This window comes from Trachemys scripta, chromosome 1 (assembly GCF_013100865.1).
Source record: "Trachemys scripta elegans isolate TJP31775 chromosome 1, CAS_Tse_1.0, whole genome shotgun sequence".
Taxonomy (NCBI): Eukaryota; Metazoa; Chordata; order Testudines; family Emydidae; genus Trachemys; species Trachemys scripta.
In genome coordinates this window covers 272,016,261-272,037,476 of record NC_048298.1, presented here as the reverse complement: position 1 = coordinate 272,037,476, position 21,216 = coordinate 272,016,261, and the positions used below count along the sequence as shown (strand labels likewise).

At 43.7% G+C, this 21,216-nt stretch overlaps 1 protein-coding gene across 1 annotated transcript in view; it reads right to left on the bottom strand.

The window, feature by feature from the left end:
- The window catches only part of KLHL1 (kelch like family member 1), a 427,542-nt gene that overhangs the window by 238,380 nt on the left and 167,946 nt on the right, over window positions 1-21,216 (bottom strand). The gene's annotated exons all lie outside the window — the stretch shown is intronic.

The following is a 21,216-nucleotide window of genomic DNA, read 5'->3' as shown; positions in this document are numbered from 1 at the left end:
TTTCAATGTTGTTATCTTTATTGTATGAGCAAAGGGGAGCAGAACTTTGCTTAGCCTGTCCTGATTCAGGGGTCACCCTCAACTGAAAGGGACTAGCTAAGCCAGGGGATTGAATGCTAGACCCAGTGAAGATAAGCAGGGGACAGGTGTCAATCCCAGGACATGGTCTCTATCTCAGAGCCCCAGGCTTGGTTTAACCTGCTCCTCCCCACTGTTTAAAAGACAGAACTAAGTAAGGCTCCATTAGGAGTCTTTTGTTTTGTTAAATGCTCACTAAAGCTGAAATCACTTGTTGCTGGGAAGGCATTTCTGCCCAGCTCACTTAAGTTCCTCTGCTGGTAGCTGACAATCACTGACAACTGAAAATCACTAAGAGTTGGGGGGAACCTCAAGAGACTTGACCTACAGAGGTCACAGTATAAAAGCAGTTGATAGAAGGTGACAGTATGCAGAGCAGCAGCTGGCAGGGCAGCCTGTGGAGCAGAATGGTGGTTGGTGGGGCGGCCAGCCACAGCAAGTGCTCAGATGGCAGCGCAATCACAATGCCTTCTCCCTGCCCCAGGTGGGAGGTGAACTCGCACATATGCACCTCTGAACCCTGGGTCCTCACTGACCCAGGACAACCACTGTGAGTGGGGTGTGGTGAGGGAGCAGAGGGGGGCACAGTAAAGGAAATTTTGGTTGCAGAACTCAAGAAAACGAATCAGAAAACACTGCTCCACACACTCTGGGGTGGGTGTCCTACTCATGGTTTTATGTTTATGAATCCTGCTTACAGCATTTTCCCTATTCAATGTTGGGCGACTTCCTACACTCAGGCCTGGTCTACACTAGGGGGGGATCGATCTAAGATACGTAACTTCAGCTACTAGAATAGCGTAGCTGAAGTCGATGTAACTTAGATCGACTTAGAATCACTAACTTTGTGTCCTTGCGGTGCGGGATCAACGGCCGCCACTCCCCCGTCGACTCCGCTTCCGCCTCTTGCCGCAGTGGAGTTCCAGAGTCAATGGCAGAGCAATCGGGGATCAATTTATCGCATCTACACTAGATGCGATAAATCGATCCCCAATAGATCAGTCACTACCCACCAATCTCGTAGAGTCTACCTTTAGACTCTGTGCTTGTGAAAGGGAAAGTATTGCCTCATAGAGGCACCTGGGGCAGTATGCAATTTTCCCAGGTTACTGGGTGGGGGCTCAAGCTGGTTCTATGTGTTGTATTGTTGAGAAGGAACCCCTAAATATTGAACCCATCCCTGGTTACTGCTGATTCCACCTGGCAGAAGGTTTACACATATAAGTAACAAAAGGTAATAATAATAAAATATGGAGATATTCTATCTCCTAGACCATGAAGGCCCCTGGAAAGGTCATGAAGTCCAAACCCCTGCCTTTACTAGCAGGACCAAGCACTGATTTTGCCCCAGATCCCTAAGTGGCCCCCTCAAGGATTAAACTCAGAACCCTGGGTTTAGCAGGCCAATGCTCAAACCACTGAGCTATCCCTCCCTGATATAATGATAGAGTTCAGAGTAATATTAGTCACAAGAATTTGAAATATGGATGGCACAGCCTCCCTTATGCAATGCTCATGGTGATGACTTAAACGCCACAATTTATGAAATTACTAAAGACAAGGGGAAGCTGGTGTCCATGGGTAGGTGTCTCAAGGATTTCAGTGGATGTCAGTGTTTCATCACTTAGATACAGTGACACATCTCATAAAAATATTATAGATTCAATTAGATAAGAGAAGTAAAGTAAGATTGGGCCTGACTAAGGGCTGAAGGAAGTGGAAACCTAGAAAATATTTTTGATATATTGGACTAAAGATCTCTATATCACAATGTCAAAGCTCCCACTGGCTTCAGTAGTACAGGACTGAGACCCTAGATTATTATATGACTGTAAAGGCCTCGATTCACTGGCTTCAATGGGACAACTTGTCATACATGAGTATTTGCAGGAATGGGGCCCAAACCTCCAAATATTAGAATGTTTGTTCACAGCTATAATTTAAAAAAGGCTTAACATGTGAGGACTTCAGGGTAAATTTAACTCAAGTTATAATATACAAGCATGGACTTTTTAGATCATAAAGGTTTTTGAGATAAAAAAGGCCAGATATTAAATCTGATGCAACACTTGACATTAACCAAAATGTCATAATTTCAATAATTATATTCCATTTTTAGTTATAATTTCACAGTTCATGCTTTATCTTCTAGATTTAGTTATACATCTCAAACACCAATACGTAGAAAACATGCAATGCTGCATCATCCTAATGACAGTACCACTACAAAACATTACCTAAATTATAAAGATTACAAATTAGAGGTCATTGGGGAAGAAATAAATAGGAAACTATGGAAATTAATACATGCAAAAGTACAATATTTAAGGTACTTTCTGAAAAAGCATGCTAAGAAACTAGGACTTTGATTTTACTTTTACTGTACTGATCAAAACATTAAAAAATACAAGGCAAAGATTAAAATGCATATTAATCTTGCTGTTTAAAGTAATAGAGTTTCACTATTAGATAACTTCATGTTTTTCCACATCCAAGTTTTGTGTTCACTGTCATACTAAGGAAAAAAAAATCTACAAGTCTTAATTCTATCACCTACTATTGAATAATTGTCTTGGCATCGTAAAATAAAACAGCATTAGAATTATATTTAAAGGAAAACCCACCACTTTATCTTTTGTTATAAAAAACAAAATGCATTAGCCATAGCATGGAATGTAAATTTCTGACCTTCTCTCCTTCCTCTCTTTTAAAACAATAAGCGCTTGATATAACAGGGAACTAAAACAATTGCTCCTCACTAGAATTAATTAAAATGTACCCATCAAAAGTTCTAAAAATATGCAAAGATATTAAACAAATTCCAAAATAGGACTAACATCTAAAGACTAAAACCTTTGATCATTACCCCAAATTCAAACAATTCTTCCCTTCATGTGTAAAATAATTAAGGCTTGGAAAAGTGAGCTCTAGCAGAGGGAAGTGGGGAGGTGCATTCCAGGTTGCAGGATCCTCCATCTAGAATGAGCTGACACCAGACCTCTCACAATTAAATTAGAAAACTATCTGTTTGAACACCTCAGCTGTTTCCAACTGTCATGACATCACACAACGAGAAAGCAGTCAGTGAAATTCAAGGCATTCTACCAAAAAAACCCTGAACAAACTATTTAGAGCTAACAATATAGCCATCTGCTATTAAAATTATACATCAATAGTTTTTTTTAAAAAATGAATATATTTATTACTCAAACTTATTCAACAAAGGATTTATATTAACATATTTCAGCTAAAGACTGATCATGCTGCAACTATTGCTTCAAGTAGGTGCTATTCATAATTGCATTTTGTGAATGATCACCTAAGGAATATTGCATTGTTTGTGCTCCCTAACTGGATGACTTGTGTACAGTTATCAACAGTTCTAAAAACAGTTATCAAGAGACTGACATGAACACTTAGGGTATGTCTACACTACGAAATTAGTTCGAATTTATAGAAGCCGGTTTTATTGAAATCGGTTGTATACAGCCGATTGTGTGTGTCCACACATAAAATGCTCTAGGTGCTCTAGTCGGCGGACCGCGTCCACAGTACAAGGCTAGCGTTGACTTCCGGAGCATTGCACTATGGGTAGCTATCCCACAGCTATCCCACAGTTCCCGCAGTCTCCGCCGCCCCTTGGAATTCTGGGTTGAGATCCCAATGCCCGGATGATGCAAAACAGTGTCGCGGGCGGTTCTGGGTACATGTCGTCAGGCCCCTCCCTCCCCCGTCACAGCAACGGCAGACAATAGATTCGCGCCTTTTTACCTGGGTTACCTGGGTTACCTGTGCAGACAACATGGAGCCCGCTCAGCTCAGCTGAGCTCACCGTCACCATATGTCCTCTGGGTGCCGGCAGACGTGGGACTGCATTGCTACACAGCAGCAGCTGCTAACTGCCTTTTGGCGGTAGACGGTGCAGTAGACTGGTAGCCTTCATCGGCGATCTGGGTGCTGGCAGCCGTGGGGCTTGCCTTTTGGCAGTAAATGGTGTATTACGACTGTTAGCCATCCTATTACAAGTCGGGTCATCGTACGTTAGCAGAGTCTTCCCTGAGCAGCCGATTGTGCAATAGGCCTGAAGACCATCGTCATACACCGCCCCGTATTTGCTGCCAAGCACCCAGAAAGATGCCGAGGGCTATCAGTCACGCTGCACCGTCGTCTTAAGATGTAAAAAATAGATTTGCTCTGTATTCATTTGCTTCCCCCTCCCTCCGTCAAATCAACGGCCTGCTAAGCCCAGGGTTTTCAGTTTAATCTTTGGGGGGACCATTCTGTGTGACAGTTGTTTGTGTTTCTCCCTGTTCCTGTACCTGTACGCCATGTCGTCACTCGGCCCGCCCTCCCTCCTTCCCCTAGTCCGTCAGATACTACGTTTGCGCCACAGCTCAGAGAGCCGAGAAGCGCCTTTCGCGCCTTTTCTTTGAATTCTGGGTTGAGATCCCAATGCCCGGATGATGCAAAACAGTGTCCCGGGCAGTTCTGGGTACATGTCGTCAGGCCCCTCCCCCCTCGTCACAGCAACAGCAGACAATAGATTCACGCCTTTTTACCTGGGTTACCTGTGCAGACAACATACCACGGCAAGCATGGAGCCCGCTCAGCTCAGCTGAGCTCACCGTCACCATATGTCCTCTGGGTGCCGGCAGACGTGGGACTGCATTGCTACACAGCAGCAGCTGCTAACTGCCTTTTGGCGGTAGACGGTGTAGCATGAGTGATAGCCGTGGGGCTGGCAGCCGTAGGGCTGCATTGCACCAGCCCCTTGCCAGGCGATGGTATATTATGACTGGTACCCATCGTCGTCGTACTGGTATGGCTGTCAATCATGGCCACCTGGGCAGACATGCTACTGTTTCGATGATGATGGTTACCAGTCGTAATATACTATTTCCTGCCAATTGCCCAGTATTGTCTGCTAAGCACCCAGAAGAGGCCGAGGGCAATGCTGGGTGCTGGCAGACGTGGGGCTGGCAGACGTGGGGCTGCATTGCTACACAACAGCAGCCCCTTGCCTTTTGGCAGATGATGGTATATTATGATTGGTACCCATCGTCATCGTACTGGAGAGGCTATCACTCATGCTGCACCGTCGGCTGCCAGCTTAAGATGTAAAAAATAGATTTGTTCTGTATTCATTTGCTTCCCCTTCCTCCGTGAAATCAATGGCCTGCTAAGCCCACGGTTTTCAGTTTAATCTTTGGGGGGACCATTCTGTGTGACAGTTGTTTGTGTTTCTCCCTGTTCCTGTACCTGTACGCCATGTCGTCACTCGGCCCTCCCTCCCTCCCGCCCTCCCTCCTTCTCCTGGTCCATCAGATACTACTTTCGCACCTTTTTTCAGACCAGGCGCCATAGCTAGCACTGGGATCATGGAGCCCGCTCAGATCACTGCGGCAATTATGAGCACTATGAACACCACGCGCATTGTCCTGGAGTATATGCAGAGCCAGGACATGCCAAGGCGAAACCCGGACCAGGCGAGGAGTCGATTGCAGCGCAGCGACGAGAGTGATGAGGAAATTGACATGGACATAGACCTCTCACAAGGCACAGGCCCCAGCAATGTGGAAATCATGGTGTCACTGGGGCAGGTTCATGCCGTGGAACGCCGATTCTGGGCCCGGGAAACAAGCACAGACTGGTGGGACCGCATCGTGCTGCAGGTATGGGACGATTCCCAGTGGCTGCGAAACTTTCGCATGCGTAAGGGCACTTTCATGGAACTTTGTGACTTGCTTTCCCCTGCCCTGAAACGCCAGGATACCAAGATGAGAGCAGCCCTCACAGTTGAGAAGCGAGTGGCGACAGCCCTGTGGAAGCTTGCAACGCCAGACAGCTACCGGTCAGTCGGGAATCAATTTGGAGTGGGCAAATCTACGGTGGGGGCTGCTGTGATCCAATTTGCCAGGGCAATGAAAGACCTGGTGATAGCAAGGGTAGTGACTCTGGGCAACGTGCAGTCAATAGTGGATGGTTTTGCTGAAATGGGATTCCCAAACTGTGGCGGGGCCATAGACGGAACCCATATCCCTATCTTGTCACCGGAGCACCAAGCCACCGACTACGTAAACCGCAAGGGGTACTTTTCAATGCTGCTGCAAGCCCTGGTGGATCACAAGGGACGTTTCACCAACATCAACGTGGGATGGCCGGGAAAGGTACATGATGCTCGTGTCTTCAGGAACTCTGCTCTGTTTCGAAAGCTGGAGGAAGGGACTTTCTTCCCAGACCAGAAAGTGACCGTTGGGGATGTTGAAATGCCTATCGTGATCCTTGGGGACCCAGCCTACCCCTTAATGCCATGGCTCATGAAGCCGTACACAGGCAGCCTGGACAGTAGTCAGGACCTGTTCAACTACAGGCTGAGCAAGTGCCGAATGGTGGTGGAATGTGCATTTGGACGTTTAAGAGCGCGCTGGCGCAGCTTACTGACTCGCTCAGACCTCAGCGAAAAGAATATCCCCATTGTTATTGCTGCTTGCTGTGCGCTCCACAATATCTGTGAGAGTAAGGGGGAGACATTTATGGCGGGGTGGGAGGTTGAGGCAACTCGCCTGGCCAGTGATTACGCGCAGCCAGACACCAGGGCGGTTAGAGGAGCACAGCAGGGCGTGGTGCGCATCAGAGAAGCTTTGAAAACGAGTTTTGTGACTGGCCAGGCTACTGTGTGAAACTTCTGTTTGTTTCTCCTTGATGAACCCTCCAACCCCCCCCCCCCCCCCCCGACCCGGTTCACTCTACTTCCCTGTAAACCAACCACCCCACCCCACCCTCCCCTCCCGCTTGCAGAGGCAATAAAGTAATTTTTTTTTTCACATTCATGCATTCTTTATTAGTTCCTTACAGAGGTAGGGGGATAATTGCCAAGGTAGCCTGGGATGGGTGGGGGAGGAGGGATGGAAAAGGACACACTGCATTTTAAAACCTTAACTCTTATTGAAGGCCAGCCTTCTGATGCTTGGGCGATCATCTGGGGTGGAGTGACTGGGTGGACGGAGGCCCCCCCACCGTGTTCTTGGGCGTCTTGGTGAGGAGGCTATGGAACTTGGGGAGGAGGGCTGTTGGTTACACAGGGGCTGTAGCGGCGGTCTCTGCTCCTGCTGCCTTTCCTGCAACTCAACCATACGCTCGAGCATATCAGTTTGATGCTCCAGCAGACGGAGCATTGCCTCTTGCCGTCTGTCTGCAAGCTGACGCCACCTATCGTTTTCAGCCCGCCACTTGCTCTGTTCATCCCGCGATTCAGCCCGCCACCTCTCCTCTTGTTCATATTGGGCTTTTCTCATCTCCGACATTGACTGCCTCCACGCATTCTGCTGTGCTCTATCAGTGTGGGAGGACATCTGCAGCTCCGTGAACATATCGTCCCTCGTCCTACGTTTTCTCTTTCTAATGTTCACGAGCCTCTGCGAAGGAGAAACATTTACAGCTGGTGGAGGAGAAGGGAGAGGTGGTTAAAAAAGACACATTTTAGAGAACAATGGGTACACTCTTTCATTACAAGGTCGCATATTTCGGCTTGCAGGCAGCCATGGTAGGCCACAGTGTTTTGGCTTTTTTAACCTTCTTAACATGCGGGAAAGGTTGCAAACAGCAGCGCATTTCCCATATCAAGGATGAATTGGGCTGTCCATTTAAAATGGGGTTTCGATGTAAAAGGAGGGGGCTGCGGTTTCCCGGTTAACATGCGGCACAAACACAAGTAAACCACCACCACCCCGCCCCACACACACACACGATTCTCTAGGATGATCACTTCACCCCCCACCGCGTGGTTAACAGCGGGGAACATTTCTGGTCAGAAGAGCAGGAACGGGCGCCTCTGAATGTCCCCTTAATAAAATCACCCCATTTCAAACAGGAGAGCTTTCTGGAGATGTCCCTGGAGGATTTCCGCTCCATCCCCATACACATTAAAAGACTTTTCCAGTAGCTGTACAGGCCGCGATTGCCAGGGCAAATTAATCATTAAACACGCTTGCTTTTTTTTTGTAATGTTCAAATAGTTACAAAGTTACACTCACCAGAGGTCTCCTGTGTGCCCTGAGGGTCTTGGGTGAGTTCGGGGGTTACTGGTTCCAGGTCCAGGGTCACAAACATATCCTGGCTGTTGGGGAAACCGGTTTCTCCGCTTCCTTGCTGCTGTGAGCTACCTACAGTACCTCCATCGTCATCTTCCTCGTTCCCCGAACCGTCTTCCCTGTGTGTTTCTCCAGTGAGAGAGTCATAGCACACGGTTGGGGTAGTGGTGGCTGCACCCCCTAGGATCGCATGCAGCTCCGCGTAGTAGCGGCAAGTTTGTGGCTCTGCCCCGGACCTTCCGTTTGCTTCTCTGGCTTTGTGGTAAGCTTGCCGTAGCTCTTTAATTTTCACGTGGCACTGCTGTGTGTCCCTGTTATGGCCTCGGTCCTTCATGGCCTTGGAGATCTTTTCTAATACTTTTCCATTTCTTTTACTGCTACGGAGTTCAGCTATCACTGCTTCATCTCCCCATATGGCGAGCAGATCCCGTACCTCCCGTTCGGTCCATGCTGGAGCTCTTTTGCGATCCTGGGACTCCATCACGGTTACCTGTGCTGATGAGCTCTGCGTGATCACCTGTGCTCTCCACGCTGAGCAAACAGGAAATGAAATTCAAACATTCGCGGGTCTTTTCCTGTCTACCTGGTCAGTGCATCTGAGTTGAGAGTGCTGTCCAGAGCGGTCACAATGAAGCACTGTGGGATAGCTCCCGGAGGCCAATAACGTTGATTTCCGTCCACACTACCCCAATTCCGACCCGCAAAGGCCGGTTTTATCGCTAATCCCCTCGTCGGAGGTGGTGTAAAGAAACCGGTTTAAAGGACCCTTTAAGTCGAAAGAAAGGGCTTCGTTGTGTGGACGTGTCCAGGCTTAATTCGGTTTAACGCTGCTAAAGTCGACCTAAACTCGTAGTGTAGACCAGGCCTTACAGTGTGAATGCTCATGCAACTATACATTCACAAAAGTATTGGCATATGAACACATATGCATGTAAAACTTCCTTTACACAAGTATTCTAGAGAATGAAATTTTGCTCACATGAATATTTGCAAACACCAGTTAATGCAAACACCAAAGCAGCTGAACAAGGAGTCCCACAGTTTTGAGAGTTTTACCCCTGCTCATTTGCTAGCATCTTCTGACCTCCCAGCAGCAACCTCTGGTCCAACAACCCACAGAAGCCATTCTGTAGTTCTCTATCAGTTCATTCCTCTCCTTCACTCACTTATGAAACATGGACAAAATAGGGAGTCAATTGCTGATCAGGGGAGTTATCCTTATTCTGTTCAACAGTGGAACATCTCCAGATGGGTGCATGGCCCACACACCCCTCATTTTCTCTAGGTGGAACACAATGCTGATGAATGACTTAAAGACAGGCACATTCTGACTGTCTTCAGGTGTGAAATTCTCTCACAGCACCTACAGCAGGGGTAGGCAACCTATGGCACGCATGCCGAAGACAGCACGCAAGCTGATTTTTAGCGGCACTCACACTGCTTGGGTCCTGGCCACCTGTCCGGGGGGATCTGCATTTTAATTTAATTTTAAATTAAGCTTCTTAAACATTTTAAAAATCTTAATTACTTTACATACAACAATAGTTTAGTTATATATTATAGACTTATAGAAAGAGAATTTTGAAAAATGTTAAAATGTATTACTGGCATGTGAAACCTTAAATTAGAGTGAATAAATGAAGACTCGGCACACCACTTCTGAAAGGTTGCCGACTCCTGACCTACAGGAATGGAGGAAACTGAGGAATGTGGAACACAGTGGAGGAAAATGTACAGGTTTGGAAAGGCATAAAGAAAACAATATTAGAAAATCAAAGCCTAAATCTCCTTTTCTTATACAGTCACCCTCCAACACTATGCAAATTACACTGAAGCCACTGGCCAAGACCCAGAAGCTTTGTGTACTGAAAGTCACAATCCTCTAGAATCATAGAACCATAGAATAGCAGGGTTGGAAGGGACCTCAGGAGGTCATCTAGTCCAAACCCCTGCTCAAAGCAGGACCAATTCCCAACTAAATCATCCCAGCCAGGGCTTTGACAAGCCTGACCTTAAAAACCTCTAAGGAAGGAGATTCCACCATCTCCCTAGGTAACCCATTGCAGTGCTTTACCACCCTCCTAGTGAAAAAGTTTTTCCTAACATCCAACCTAAACCTCGCTGCAACTTGAGACCATTACTCCTTGTTCTGTCATCAGGTACCACTGAGAACAGTCTAGATCCATCCTCTTTGGAACCCCCTTTCAGGTAGTTGAAAGCAGCTATCAAATCCCCCCTCATTCTTCTCTTCTGCAGACTAAACAATCCCAGTTCCCTCAGCCTCTCCTCATAAGCCCCCTAATCATTTTTGTTGCCCTTTGTTGGACTCTTTCCAATTTTTCCACATCCTTCTTGTAGTGTGGGGCCCAAAACTGGACACAGTACTCAAGATGAGGCCTCACCAATGTCGAATAGGGGGGAATGATCATGTCCCTTGATCTGCTGGCTCTGCCCCAACTTATACAGCCCAAAATGCCGTTAGCCTTCTTGGCAACAAGGACACACTGTTGACTCATATCCAGCTTCTCATCTACTGTAACCCCTTGATCCTTTTTTGCAGAACTGCTTCCTAGCCATTCGGTCCCTAGTCTGTAACAGTGCATGGGATTCTTCCGTCCTAAGTGCAGGACTCTGTACTTGTCCTTGTTGAACCTCATCAGGTTTCTTTTGGCCTAATCCTCTAATTTGTCTAGGTCCCTCTGTGTCCTATCCCTACCCTCCAGCATATCTACCACTCCTCTAAGACAGTGTTTCCCAAATTTGGGACACTGCTTGTGTAGGGAAAGCTGCTCCAGGCCAATAGGGGCTGCAGGAAGTGGCATGGGCCAAGGGACGTACTGGCCGCCGCTTCCAGCAGCTCCCACTGGCCTGGAGCAGCGAACCGCGGCCAGTGGGAGCCGCGATCAGCCGGACCTGTGGACGCAGCAGGTAAACAAACCAGCCCAGCCCGCCAGGGGCTTTCCCTACACAAGCGGCGTCCCAAGTTTGGGAAACACTGCTCTAAGAGAAGGCTTTTGACAAAGTGATTTGAGAGATTCCTTTTGCCATAAAGAGGCAATAGTGCTGCAGCTAGGCTTTTTTTTGTTAGTGACTATGGCCTTTGTAAAAGAATCCAAAGGCAACATTGAAGATAAATGATATTATTTCAGAACCATTTACTTTGAGAAAGCAGACAAGGAAAGAATGACTTCCATCTCCCCTGCCCCTCCTCCTCCCCATTCATGGTAACAACTAAGACACTTGCAATAGCCATAAGGGACAACCTGGGCATTAGTGGGATTAAAATAGGCTTGAGTGCGTACAAATTGATCTTGTTCATAGATGATATATTACTTTACATAACTAATGTGGTCATTTTGCTGCAGACCCCTAGGATTTTTTTTTATGGCATAGTATGAACTATTATGTGGTTTCAAGGTGAACCTATCAAGGAAACAAATGGTTTTAGATACCTGGGGATATGGGTATGCTGAAGTTTGATAGCTCTTCTTAAAAACTAAATGCAGAGATTTCATCTCCATGGTTAAGAATCCTATGATAAGGGCAAAAGTTATATGTGACTAACTTTAAACGGGGACCCGCTACTTCCAAATTGCAGATGTGATTGGGGGGGCTCTTATCCTTTTAAAAATGGACTTCAATTTGCCTTTTGTGCGCAAATCTGATGATGGGAAGTGGTGTGACCCTCCATGGCTTTGTTTTTATAAAGTGTTATCTTCAACAGTTAGGCACTGCTTAGGAACTTTTCAACATCTGACTAGGTCCCTAAGTACTTTGTAAAACTAACTCTAAGTGACTAAGTCAATGTTAAAAATGGTAGTTAGGATCCTAGTTGCTTTTAAAATTTTTGCTTGATGTCAAATGCTTCAGGATGATCAAAGAGGAAAAGTTGTAAAGAAGCTCAATAAATACAAACTTTTAACACAAAAAAATGATCTGCATTCTTTGATAATTTGATGCTGAAAATGAGACGATCTAAGTACTCAATCAAAATTCTTAATGGGGCTTCATTTTTAGTACTGCTTCCTTCTCTCCCCCCCCCCCCCCAGTTATACAAAATGCAATAAGGCACCTGACCAACAGCTCCAGTCTGGTCAAAAACAAATTAACTGTGGCTCAGAATCTCATTTTGTATTACATTAATTAAAATGAATAAAAAATGTATGGGAAACAATCAATAGAAAATTTAATGGATTCTAATTACTACACTAAATTATAGTTCTATTTATGTCAAATTTTATGTGCATTGATTATGCAGAAATAAAAATGTCAGTCTGTAGGATGCATCCTTATAATGAATATTGATATAATTTGTATTACCTTGTTATACAAGGGTTGAGGACTATGGAATAAATATTCCCTAGACCCTTCTTTCCTTTGCTAGCCCTGTTCTCTGAATAACTGTCATTGGTTTTAATACATTTTCTTCTCAAATTCTTACCTTTTTAAGCCATGATCCTGAAAAATCCTCTGAGGGAACAGGGGAACTCTTGTGGAGCCCCATTGACCTACATATGGGTCCACCCATGTGGAGTCGATTGAAAGATCAGAAATAGAATAAATCCCCTTATCTTTGGGTGTGCAAGGATTGCAACTCTTGACCCTTAAAGTTTTAAAACTTCAGTTTCACTATAACGTAACCAATTATATTATAATTTTTTCAAGAGATTCTGTTCTGGTGAGCTGTTGATGCAATTGAGATGTAATACAGGACTTCTAGTAAGTCTTTGTTTTTCAGATTAAACAGAAAATGGTGTTCAGCCATAATTACTCCATTCCCCAATGTTATACATGTCATTTCCTGTAGTCATTTCAACATAAACTCCTGCTTTGAATTTATGTTTTTCATCCTAGGAAACTACTTTTTCAAACTGTACTCGATTGCTCATTTCCTTCAGCTCCCATTCAAGACTGTTAAACAAATAGAAAATTTGCTATGTTGCCCATATAAGACCTCAGATTTTTCCCCACCATGCATTACTCAGGGGCACATTCTGTGGAGTGTGTTAGATCCCCAACACTGGTTGGCTAGTGTTATAGCATTAGCATCCTGGAATGGTTTTATTACCATGAAATTGTAACTGTTTCTTTTGAATGCTGTCTTTGTTATCATGATCCATGCCTTTGTCAACTCATAGCCATGAGGAAATGAGCTTTACATAAGGCTATATTTTACATCAAACCAGAAACTTTAGTCACTGCAGAATGCAGTAATTTGCTTATTGGACTGTGCTTCATTGTGGCAACACATGATCCTTGATCTGCACTGGCTGTCTGTTTGCTTCTGGATTGATTTTCATAGAATCATAGAACTGGAAGGGATCTCAAGAGATCATCTAGTCCAGTCTCCTGCACTCAAGGCAGGACTATTATCTAGACCGGGGTTGGCAACCTCTGGCACGCGGCTCGCCAGGATAAGCACCGTGGCAGGCCAGGCCAGTTTGTTTACCTGCTGCGTTGGCAGGTTCGGCCGATCGCAGCTCCCACTGGCTGTGGTTCGACGTCGCAGGCCAATGGGGGTGGTGGGAAGCGGCGCGGGTGAGGGATGTACTGGCCGCGGCTTCCTGCCGCCCCCATTGGCCTGGGACGGCGAACTGCAGCCAGTGGGAGCTGCGATCAGCCGAACCTGCCGACTTGGCAGATAAACAAACTGACCCGGCCCACAAGGGTGCTTACCCTGGTGAGCCGCATGCCAGAGGTTGCTAATCCCTGATCTAGACTATCCTTGAGAGGTGTTTGGCCAACTTGATCTTAAAAAATCCCCAATGATGGAAATTCAATCACCTCCCTAGGCAATTTATTCCAGTGCTTAACCACTGTGACAGTTAGGACATTTTTCCTAATCTCCAACCTAAACCGCCCTTGCTGCAATTTTAGCACAGTGCTTCCATCCTATCCTCAGAGGTTAAAAACAACATTTTTTCTCTCTCCTCCTTGTAGCAACCTTTTATGTACTTGAAAACTGTTATCAAGTCCCCTCTCAGTCTTCTCTTCTCCAGACTAAACAAACCCAATTTTTTTCAATCTTCCCTCATAGGTCATGTTTTCTAGACCTTTAATCATTTTTTTTGTCTTCTCTGGACTTTCTCCAATGTGTCCACATCTTTCTTGAAATGCGGCACCCAGAAATGGACACAATACTCCAGTTGAGGCCTACTCACAGCAGAGTAGACCAGAAGAATTCTTCTCATGTTTTGCTTACAATACTTCTGCTAATACATCCCAGAATGATGTTTGCTATTTTTGCAACAGCATTACAATGTTGACTCATATTTAGCTTGTGATCCACTATGACGCCCAGATCTTTTTCCGCAGTACTCCTTCCTAGGCAGTCATTTCCCATTTTGTAGGTGTGCAATTGATTGTTCCTTCCTAAGTGGAGTACTTTGCATTTGTCCTTATTGAATTTCATCCTATTTACTTCAGACCATTTCTTCAATTTGTCCCAATCATTTTGAATTATAATCCTATCTTCCAAAGCACTTGCAATCCCTCCCAGCTTGCTATCATCCGAAAGCTTTATAAGTGTACTCTCTATGCCATTATCTAAATCATTGCTGAAGGTATTGAACAAAACTGGACCAGAACCGATCCCTGCAGGACCCCACTCATTATGTCCTTCCAGCATGACTGTGAACCACTGATAACTACTCTCTGGGAATGATTTTCCAATCAGTTATGCACACAGCTCCATCTAGGTTGTATTTCCCTAGTTTTTTTTATAGAAAGGTCATGGGAGACAGTATCAAAAACCTTACTAAAGGAAAGATATTCCACATCTACCGCTTCCCCCCGATCTACAAGGCTTGTTACCGTGTCAAAGAAAGATAACAGGTTGCTTTGACAAGAGTTGTTCTTGACAAATCCATGCTGACTGTTACTTATCACCTTATTATCTTCTAGATGTTTGCAAATTGATTGCTTAATTATTTGCTCCATTATCTTTACAGTACTTTAACTTAGTACAGAAGTTAAGCTGACTGGTCTGTAATTCTCCGGGTTGCCCTTATTTCCCTTTTTTTAGATGGGCACTATATTTGCCCTTTTCCAGACTTCTGGAATGTCTCCCGTCTTCCATGACTTTTCAAAGATAATTGCTAATGGCTCAGATATCTCCTCAGTAAGGTCCTTGTGTATTCTAGGATGCATTTCATCAGGCCTTGGTGATTTGAAGACATCTAAGTTGTCTAAGTAATTTTTGACTTGTTCTTTCCCTATTTTAGACTCTGATCCTACCTCATTCTCACTGGCATTCACTATTTTAGACGTCCCATCACCACCAACCTTCTTGGTGAAAACCGAAACAAAGAAGTCAATAAGCACCTCTGCCATTTCCACATTTTCTGTTATTGTCTTTTCTCCATCATTGAGTAACAGGCCTACTTTATCCTTGGTCTTCCTCCTGCTTTTAATATATTTGTAGAATGTTTTCTTGTTTCCTTTTATGTCTCTAGCTAGTTTTATCTCATTTTGTGCCTTGGCTTTTCTAATTTTCTCCCTACATACTTGTGTTATTTGTTTATATTCATCCTTTGTGGTTTGACCAAGTTTCCACTTTTTGTAGGACTCTTTTTTTTCTTCTTTTTTTTTAATTTTAGATCATTGACGATCTCCTGGTTAAGCCTCTTGCCATAATGCCTATGTTTCCTACACAGTGGGATAGTTTGCTCTTGTGCCCTTAATAAAGTCTCTGAAAAACTGCCAACTGTCTTCAATTTTAAAGAGTTAGGTTTAACCTATAATGCTATAGATATCTTGGGACCTTTCTACATGAGAGATTGCTACTCCCTACATGCCACCATGCTGCAGCTGTGATCAACTGGATACCTCTTGTATTAAAAAAAAGATAATGGTGGTAGTATGTACGCAGTTCAGAGGTGCCTCAGTTCTGGACCAAATTCCCCTCCCTGGTCATCCTGTTCTTGTGAGCTGTTGCAGACAATGGGTTTTGTTGGATGTTATATCTGTGTGGAAAGGATTTGATACAGTCTCGCATGATATTCTTATCGATAAACTAGGCAAATACAAATTAGATGGGGCTACTATAAGGTGGGTGCATAACTGGCTGGATAACCGTACTCAGAGAGTTGTTATTAATGGTTCCCAATCCTGCTGGAAAGGCGTAACGAGTGGGGTTCCGCAGGGGTCTGTTTTGGGACCGGCTCTGTTCAATATCTTCATCAACGACTTAGATATTGGCATAGAAAGTACGCTTATTAAGTTTGCGGATGATACCAAACTGGGAGGGATTGCAACTACTTTGGAGGACAGGGTCATAATTCAAAATGATCTGGACAAATTGGAGAAATGGTCTGTGTTAAACAGGATGAAGTTTAATAAAGACAAATGCAAAGTGCTCCACTTAGGAAGGAAAAATCAATTTCACACATACAGAATGGGAAAAGACTGTCTAGGAAGGAGTACGGCAGAAAGGGATCTAGGGGTTATAGTGGACCACAAGCTAAATATGAGTCAACAGTGTGATGCTGTTGCAAAAAAAGCAAACATGATTCTGGGATGCATTAACAGGTGTGTTGTGAGCAAGACACGAGAAGTCATTCTTCCGCTCTACTCTGCTCTGGTTAGGCCTCAGCTGGAGTATTGTGTCCAGTTCTGGGCACCGCATTTTAAAAAAGATGTCGAGAAATTGGAAAGGGTCCAAAGAAGAGCAACAAGAATGATTAAAGGTCTTGAGAACATGACCTATGAAGGAAGGCTGAAAGAACTGGGTTTGTTTAGTTTGGAAAAGAGAAGACTGAGAGGGGACATGATAGCAGTTTTCAGGTATCTAAAAGGGTGTCATGAGGAGGAGGGAGAGAACTTGTTCACCTTAGCCTCTAAGGATAGAACCAGGAACAATGGGTTTAAACTGCAGCAAGGGAGGTCTAGGTTGGACATTAGGAAAAAGTTCCTAACTGTCAGGGTGGTTAAACACTGGAACAAATTGCCTAGGGAGGTTGTGGAATCTCCGTCTCTGGAGATATTTAAGAGTAGGTTAGATAAATGTCTATCAGGGATGGTCTAGACAGTATTTGGTCCTGCCATGCGGGCAGGGGACTGGACTCGATGACCTCTCGAGGTCCCTTCCAGTCCTATAATCTATGAATCTATGAATCTATGAAGGTAATTCTGCAGTTTAGTTTTTATATGGGGCTTAATATTTTTTGTCAGTCAGAGTTAAGCTGCTGTTTAATTTTTTTTTCTATTCTTGTAAGTGGTGTCAGAGGCATCTAGATATTTTGGATATGCATCCTTTTTATTAATGTAAAAAATCCCAATTAATTACTTAAAAGAAAACTAGTATAGTTAATATCCCACACAGATGGGTGGAACAATCAGCTGTATTTTTTGGGAAAAGAATTAAATTAATCACTCATTGTTTTAGAAGGCTATTTATTCATTCACCATCAGTGTGTGGGGGGGTGGGGAATCAGCATTTCTATCCTGTATATGCACACATGTGTATGCTTAGTGGCATTGGTAGTGTAAGAGAATGCAAGACTTGAAGAAAATTGAAAGGAACAGTGCCCTTTATCAAAACGATTCAAGAAACACTAGGATACAATTCTGTGCAGGGCATTTCAATTCATCAGTTCATGGCCTTTTGTAGTCAAGTATCTTTCTTAAGGCAATCTACTCTTCCTACTTCCAAGGGTAACATTAGTATAGACATTCAAGGTCCTTTCCAGCTCTACATTTGTATAATTCTATGATTACAGGATTAAACAGGTTCACATATTCTCTGTAATGAATAAGACATGGCTGCATCTGTGTCTTACTCTAGTGAATACAGAAGGCAAATTAGAAGAATAAGTTACTGTAAATCATTAAGCTATATAATATTTGTTTCCCATTGTCACCTAAATACATTCACATTCAATTCCTAAACTTTTTTTTCTAATTTATCAGTTGAATGCTGGTTTGATATGAGTAAACCCCAAAGTTAACTAGAGCCCCCTATTCCTTAGCATAGCATTTGTAACTATAAAAGATTCTTCCATTTAAATAACATTTCTACTTACTTTCCAGGTGGATCTCATCGTACAAAGCATTCTAAAGAATTAGTTATAAAATACAGTAATGCTGCAGTAAGAAGGCTATATTCAAAGGACCAAATTAAGTCCTGACATAAGAGGTGAAACTCCCATTGAAATCCAAAGTTGTTCTTGCTAATTTAGCCAGAATTAAATTTGAAGCATATATTTTCCCCTTCGTTATAAATGTGTATATTATATTTACCATTAAAGAGTTTACAAACCGATTACAGATTTTAAAAAAATATATCAGGATCATCACTTGTTCTGGTATCCCTGAACCCCTTCATATAATGGATGAACACTATCCTTCTCCTCTACTGACTATTGTCAGAGACAGGATACTGAACTAGATAGAACTTGTGTTAGGCAAACCCATAGCCAGACCAGGTCTGTTAGCTCAGCTGCCATGCTTCACCCCTCCAACAGACCCTGCAATGTCTCATCACTCAGGCATGCACCAGCAACTCAACTGCAGGGACTCAGCCTGTAAGCAGAGTCTGCAATGCCTCAGCCTTCAGACATGCTGCAGCAGCATATCCATGGGCAGGGACTGGGTCAGATGACCTCCACACACAGGTATTTTACTGACCCTGCCAGAGCTGCAAGTTGGTTGGTGCAACAGCACTACCTGGCCATGAGTCCTCCTGCTACTTCACAGTGTGACAGACCAGCCTGCTCTTGGTCTGGTTCCTGTTCCTGCCCCAAGTCTTGCCTGGGCCTTCTTCCAGCCCCCTTAGCCTTGTCCATGCCCCATCCTGACCAGTTCCAGCCCTGCACCTACCTCCTGATGCCCAGAGACTTGAACTGACTTCAATCCATCTTCAACCTTTGGCCTGCTTCCTGACTCTGACTATGATCCTGATTTGATTTGTCCACAGACTCTGACCCCAGTTCTGACACCTGGCCTGTCCCTGGATCCCAGGACTGGACACCTAGATCCCAGAGTGTGAAATCTTGGGTCTGATCTAGTATGGCAATTTTTATGTTCCAACTGAATCCAAAGACAATTAGTATAGGCTTCAAAAGACCCTATATCTATCTCCACTCTCCTCTAAAATGTTTCAACATGACTGAAAATGAAGAAAAACTTAGTTGTAAGGTCAAGAAAGGGCTAATACTCCAGAAAATGAGGCTAAAGATAGCATTCTGCACACTGCTCAAATTGAACTGCAAGAGGATTGTAAATCACCATTAGTTTTAACTTGATAACTAAACCAGAAGTTTCAGAGATGTAGCCTTATTAGTTTGTATCAGCAAAAACAACAAGGAGTCCTTGTGGCACCTTAGAGACTAACAAATTTATGAAAGCTTATGCCCAAATAAATTTGTTAGTCTCTAAGGTGCCACAAGGGCTCCTTGTTGTTTTTGCTGAACCAGAAGTGGCTTGATTGGAGTGTGTTCATTGCCCTAGGAGCTTTTTACGAAGTAATTTTGTTATCTACTCATGTCAACTCCTAAATCCAAGAAGAGGCCCACTAAAGCCACTGTGCGCTACACAATGTAACATAAGAAGTCAATGGGTTGGATGCAGGATCTAGCCTTAGAAAGAAAAAAAATCCCCATAGATCAGAGTTCTCTTGTTGCTTGAAAAATGAGGCCTTATTTCTTGTGTACCTACTGCAAATAGATATTCACTCTGAGATTCCCCCAGTTATTGGCATCTGTCACTTAATTCTATAATTTGGCTCAAATAATAAATATAGCCCAGGTATAAAAGGGGAAGCTTGTTTTCCTTAGATCAGAGTTCTACTACATCAGATATTAAATCTAGTCCACTTGCAGTTTCAATGAACCACTGAACTAAAGCAAAACTGCATGAAAGGACATGAACTCATTGAATGTTTGTGTTTCCTATTGGTCCAACACAACATTCACTGTAAGATTAGATTACTTTAAACATAAACCTTTTTGAACATTGGGATTGACATACTATACAAATTAGGTAAGTGCAAATTTGGCAAGAACATTTTGCACCATACTTGTAGGGATTCACAATGATTCTAGATAGACAAATTATTATGGCAATGTCATCTTTTTATTTAGAGATAGATGGCCAGCTATAAAAAATCCACAATGTTGCTTACAGGCAGTTGTCTGTGAAATAAAGACAATAAAGCCACAAGTAAATGGAGTAAAGGATGTATCTAAGGAAGTGCTGTTGGCCAGACTGTGTTTTCATATCAATTACAGAGACAGCAGAGGTAGGATTAGAGCAAATACATACTGCTTTAGATTATAGGAAAAGGAGTTTAACTTTTTATTCCATGTAACCATTCTGGTGTTCAATGCATTCTTAGGGCTGGTCTACACTAGGGTGGGTTGATGTATGATACGCAACTTCAGCTATGGGAATAGCGTAGCTGAAGTTGACGTATCTTATTTTGACTTACCTCAGGTCCTCATGGCATGGGATCGACGGCCACGGCTCCCCCATCGACTCCGCTACCACCGCTCTCCCTGGTCGAGTTCCGGAGTCAACGGGAGCGCGTTTGGGGATCGATATATCGCATCTAGATGAGATGTGATATATCAATCCCTGATTGATCGATTACTACCCGCCAAGTCAGCAGGTAGTCTGGACGTAACCTTACTTTTGGAGATTGTCTTGCAATATTCTGAAAAGTCACCGTGCCCCTATACCTTTCACACAAATGCTAACAAATACTCATTTATAAAGATAACACAAATTATTATTTAACAACACACACGTAACATGCAGATTATTTCCATATAATACGTCCAAGATTTCTATTTAAATAAAATCAAACCCATCAATTCTGTGTTTAAAATATTTCTGGTATTTTCTTTGTGACAAGTATTATCTTATAACAAGTTAAACATTATGATGCTTTTAGGAACCATGTTTTCCCACTACATATGATGTTTTCCCCATAAGTAGAAAGAAGAACAGGAGTACTTGTGGCACCTTAGAGACTAACAAATTTATTAGAGCATAAGCTTTCGTGGACTACAGCCCACTTCTTCGGATGCATATAGAATGGAACATATAT